Source organism: Salvelinus alpinus, chromosome 1 (assembly GCF_045679555.1).
Source record: "Salvelinus alpinus chromosome 1, SLU_Salpinus.1, whole genome shotgun sequence".
Taxonomy (NCBI): Eukaryota; Metazoa; Chordata; class Actinopteri; order Salmoniformes; family Salmonidae; genus Salvelinus; species Salvelinus alpinus.
In genome coordinates, this window is record NC_092086.1 from 26,105,597 (window position 1) to 26,110,596 (window position 5,000).

General features: G+C 48.7%; 1 protein-coding gene across 4 annotated transcripts in view; it reads left to right on the forward strand.

Moving 5' to 3' along the window:
* LOC139572005 (platelet-derived growth factor subunit A-like) overlaps positions 1 to 5,000 on the forward strand; it is a 42,379-nt gene that overhangs the window by 22,058 nt on the left and 15,321 nt on the right. The window lies entirely within an intron of this gene.

The following is a 5,000-nucleotide window of genomic DNA, read 5'->3' on the forward strand; positions in this document are numbered from 1 at the left end:
GTTAAGCTATGCTTTCAGTGAGAGTGGTAATGAGGACTGGTGTGGAGAAAGAGCGGAAGATGGACAGAGGGTTGGGTCTGGGACAGTTTCTCAGAATGCCTTCTCTTGTGGTCGCCCTCCGTGTTCCCCTCCTGACACCCTCCCAAACCCCCTTGGATAAACAATCTTTCTTCACACAACACAGGGACAGGGAGCGAGGGGGGAACCCTGGAGCCAGCCGTGGGCGGTGGTTTTGTGGGGAAGTTTTTCCGTGTTGGACCAGGGAGGGAGCTGAGAGAGAGAGGCTCTATCCCGGTAAAGGTCAACCGACGGGGGTGACTCCAGTCAGCAGACATTCAGGATATTTGGTGTGAAGAACATTGTCTCCTCCTGCCAAGTTTTTTCTTTCCCGTCTTTAGGAATAGAGCTGAATGGGATCCTCTCTCTCTAACTCTGGGTCTCGCCAGCCCAAGATGTTTTCCTTGTGCTAGACGTGAGGGATGGAGGGATGGAGGGATGGGAATAGAACGCATTGTGTGTTTCTTTCCACCTTGTGCCGTGGTGTATTTCAGTATTGGAGCTAAATGCACTTTATTTATTTTTCCCTTTTTTCTTTTTCTTTCTCCTTCCGTTGCTCTCAGTAAAGAGCGCGTCTGTGTCGGCCCCTGTTGCTCTACAAGCCTGCTTTATTCACTGGCCAAGTCATCAAAAAGTCTAACTTTAAATAAGCTTGGCCTGAGGGGATCGTGGCAGATCTAGAGTCTCTCTCTCTCCCTCTCTCTCTCTCTCTTTCCAGTGCTTTGGTCCATTACTGATAAGCCAGGCAGTGTGTGTGTGTGACAATGAGAGGGGGAGTAGGCCTAATAGCCCTCCATGGTACTGTGTGCTATATTAGGATCTGGCTCTGGCAGTGATTGTAGAACTGCTGTAGATGCAATTCAATGGTCAGACATGTCAACAAAGGATTAAAGGAATTAGAGAGAGAGAGACAGAGGGTGAGTGGGGAATGAGAGAAGAAGAGAAACAGAGAGGGGATAATGAATGAGAAAGAGAGAGAGAGACAGAGGTTGAGTGGGGAATGAGAGAAGAAGAGAAACAGAGAGGGGATAATGAATGAGAAAGAGAGAGAGAGAAGAGGGTGAGTGGGGAATGAGAGAAGAAGAGAAACAGAGAGGGGATAATGAATGAGAAAGAGAGAGAGAGAAGAGGGTGAGTGGGGAATGAGAGAAGAAGAGAAACAGAGAGGGGATAATGAATGAGAAAGAGAGAGAGAGACAGAGGGTGAGTGGGGAATGAGAGAAGAAGAGAAACAGAGAGGGGATAATGAATGAGAAAGAGAGAGAGAGAAGAGGTGATGAGGAATAATAGAGAAAGATAAAATGAGATAAATAAAAAGACAGAGACTGTTTAAGTAGTCAGCTCCATCATCGTAGCATTACCATAACTCTCCCCTTATTTATCCTTCTCCCTCACTCCCCTCTCTGTCCCTCTCTCTCTCTCCCTCACTCCCCTCTCTGTCCCTCCCTCTCTCTCTCTCTCCCTCCCTCCCCTCTCCATCCCTCCCTCTCCCTCCCTCTCCCTCTCCCTCCCTCCCTCCCTCCCTCCCTCCCTCCCTCCCTCCCTCCCTCCCTCCCTCCCTCCCCCTCTCTCCCTCTGTCTCTCCCTCTCCGTCCCTCTCTCTCTCCGTCCCTCTCCGTCTCTCCCTACCCCTCTCCGTCCCTCTCTCTCTCCGTCCCTCTCCGTCTCTCCCTACCCCTCTCCATCCCTCCCTCTCTCTCTCCCTCTCCGTCCCTCCCTCTCTCTCTCCCTACCCCTCTCCGTCCCTCCCTCCCTCTCTCTCCCTCCCCCTCTCCCCCCTTCCCTCCCTCTCTCCCTCCCCCGCTCCCTCTCTCCCTCCCCCTCACCTTCCCTCCCTCTCTCCCTCCCCCTTTCCTTCCCTTCTCCTTCCCTTCCCCGCTCCCTCTCTCCCTCCCCCTCTCTCCCTCCCCCTCTTCTTCCCTCCCTCTCTCTCCCCCTCTCTCGCTCTCTCTCTATCCCCCTCTCTCTTTACCCTCTCTCTGTCTCGCTCACTCTCTCTCTCTCTTTATATCCATATCTCTCTATATCCCCTTTTCTCTCTTTCTCTAGTCTATATCACTTTCTCTCTATCTTTTTATTCCCCACCTCAGCCCCTCTCCTTTCTCTGCTCCATCTTTCCCATCTTTCCCCATCTCCTCCTGAGTGAGTGTGTGTATTCCAGGCCCCAGCTGTGGTGCGCTGCATTGCATTACAGGGTTCTGATAGGTTTGTCAGTGCTGCTGGCCCGGGCCTGCTGGTTAGATACAGTCATCTGTAAAGCAACAGGGGGTTCTGGGAAGCAGGCCCTGCTCTGAGGACAAGAGGGTCTAGTGAGGACTGTGTGCGTGTGTGTGTTTGTGTGTTCTCCCACAGGCTAAAGCAAACAGTCAGTCAGACTGACAGAGAATAGAGCTGTCACTTCCCTCTTTTAGTTGTAGTTTGACCACTAACTAGTCTTGGATATCCCACACATTGGAGCAACGTCAGCTAGGCAACGACACTAGGACTGGGGAGGATGTCGGCTTCTCTCTGACAGTTCAAAAGGGGGGGGGTTGTTCTGGGGAGGGTCCTCTTCAGACAGATAACCCTTCCAACAAAAGAGACCACAGAGAACACTAGTCTAGTAGGACATTTGGGAGTAATGGACCAGCAATCAGAAAGACTAGGAGTAGGAGAGGGTTACCTCATCTGCTCGCTGGCTCAGTCTCTGTGGGAGTGTGTGTAACAAGTATTCCCGGTTACAGTGTGTGTGTGTGTGTGTGTGTGTGTGTGTGTGTGTGTGTGTGTGTGTGTGTGTGTGTGTGTGTGTGTGTGTGTGTGTGTGTGTGTGTGTGTGTGTGTGTGTGTGTGTGTGTGTGTGTGTGTGTGTGTGTGTGTGTGTGCGCGTGTGTGTGTGTGTTGCTCCTCTGTGCCGTGTGTTCTCCCCTAACGCGCTGCCTGGGACAAGACCATTAGTGTTGAGGCAGCAGCAGTAGAGAGATGAGAGTGCTACTGAGGGGAAGAGAGGCCACAGAGTAATGAAGTGTTGATGCCTGTTGGATCAAAGCTGGAGGCCACAGAGGGTCAGGAGGATATAGCTGCAGGATCCACACATCTCTACTGACCCTGACTTTAAGGAGCCTCCTCTGACCTTTTGACCTCCACACACACACACACACACACACACACACACACACACACACACACACACACACACACACACACACACACACACACACACACACACACACACACACACACACACACACACACACACTTCCTTTCCCCCAGTCAGTCAGTCAGTCAGGACAGAGGCAGTAGCTACTAGCCGGGGCCTGTCCTCGTGTGAGACCTAGTTACGGGGTGTTTCATAAATAAAGGGACGAGTTGACGGCCATACAGTCAGTGTGATTAATGTGTGTGTGAGGCGTCCTGTGGATTACGTGAGAGAGGGATGAGGGGGATGGAGGGGGGAGAGGGGAAGTGAAGGGGGTCCCTGTTTGAAGTTGGTGCAGCTGTGAAGTATTTTCACTTTGATTTGGTCCCAGATTTTCTGCTAAATGGTGAGGGTTGGAGTGTGTGTGTGTGTGTGTGTGTGTGTGTGTGTGTGTGTGTGTGTGTGTGTGTGTGTGTGTGTGTGTGTGTGTGTGTGTGTGTGTGTGTGTGTGTGTGTGTGTGTGTGTGTGTGTGTGTGTGTGTGTGTATCTGGGGTCACCCACTGTGTGCCAGAGACCATGAAGCTGGACAGATTCTAGAACTTGGGCCAGAACTGGACCGTCTGGAATGCATCTGCTGAAATAAGAAATGTAATTCAACATTATTTTACATTTCTTTTTATTCTTTCTTCATTTCCATCCCTCCCTTTTACGTCCACTCCTCGTCTCCTGTCCTCCCTTTTGAACTTCTGCTTTGACTTCATCCTCTCTCTTGCTCTCGCCCTCAGCGTTTAAAGCTGTTTCTCTCTATCAAACCTGAGTTCAAATATTATACATTTGAAATCTTTCAAATACATTGAGTGTTTGCTTTAGCCTGCCTTGAGTGACAGGTTTGCACTTTTGGAAAATTTCTATTGGTTCCATTACAAGTTCAATAAAGTACAGCTAAAGTATATAAAATGATTTCCAATAGTATTTGAACCCAGTTCTGGTCTGTTTGATGTTAGTTACCTACATGTTGCATGTGTTCTGTGACTCTTCCTGCTTTAAAGGGTGTCAAGGCCCATTCTGTTTGCTGTGCTTATCAGTGTCCCAGAGCCCAGCCCTGCTGGGGAACACTACACTACACCACTACACTCCTCGCCACTACATGTTGGATCTTCATTTGATCACCCTGTTGTTGCAGGATTTATCCTGCACAGCAGGAAATGCAAACTTATAGTGTATTAGAGGTTTAAAAAGACTTCTAAAGTTTATAATTTCTACTTTAAAATGTCAGACTTGATTTGCCTTAACTGAAAATCTATCAGCCTCTACAAAAATGTCAATTTATTATAATCCACACAATAATTCACATTTCCTGTTGCTGCAGGATAATTTTCCTGCTTTGAGAAACTGGTCAAATTAAGATCCAACATCTGTACCTACTCTCTCTATTGGAGAGACTAAACTCAAATCTGTAGCATTTTTATTCCAGTTTGCTTAAAAACCCCATCAACATTTCAGTCCACAGGACATTCATCAGAATGGTAGAAAACATGAAAAGATAAAGACAAGGTAATATGGGGTGTTTTCTCTGTCATCCCATACTTGTGCCCACAGTACCTCTACAGAGTAGTGATTACCTGTCAGACCACTGTCAGGCCCAACACTTCATATAAACACCACTCTTACCAAGCTCTAATTACCATTGATGACAAAGGAGAACATTCCCTCTTCACCTCTATCTCGTTACCTCTCTCTATTTTGTTCTTTCTCTGTCTGTCTCCATCTCCTTCCCTCCCTTCCTCTCTTTCTGTCTGCCTTTCTGTGTCTTTCTCTCTCTCTCGC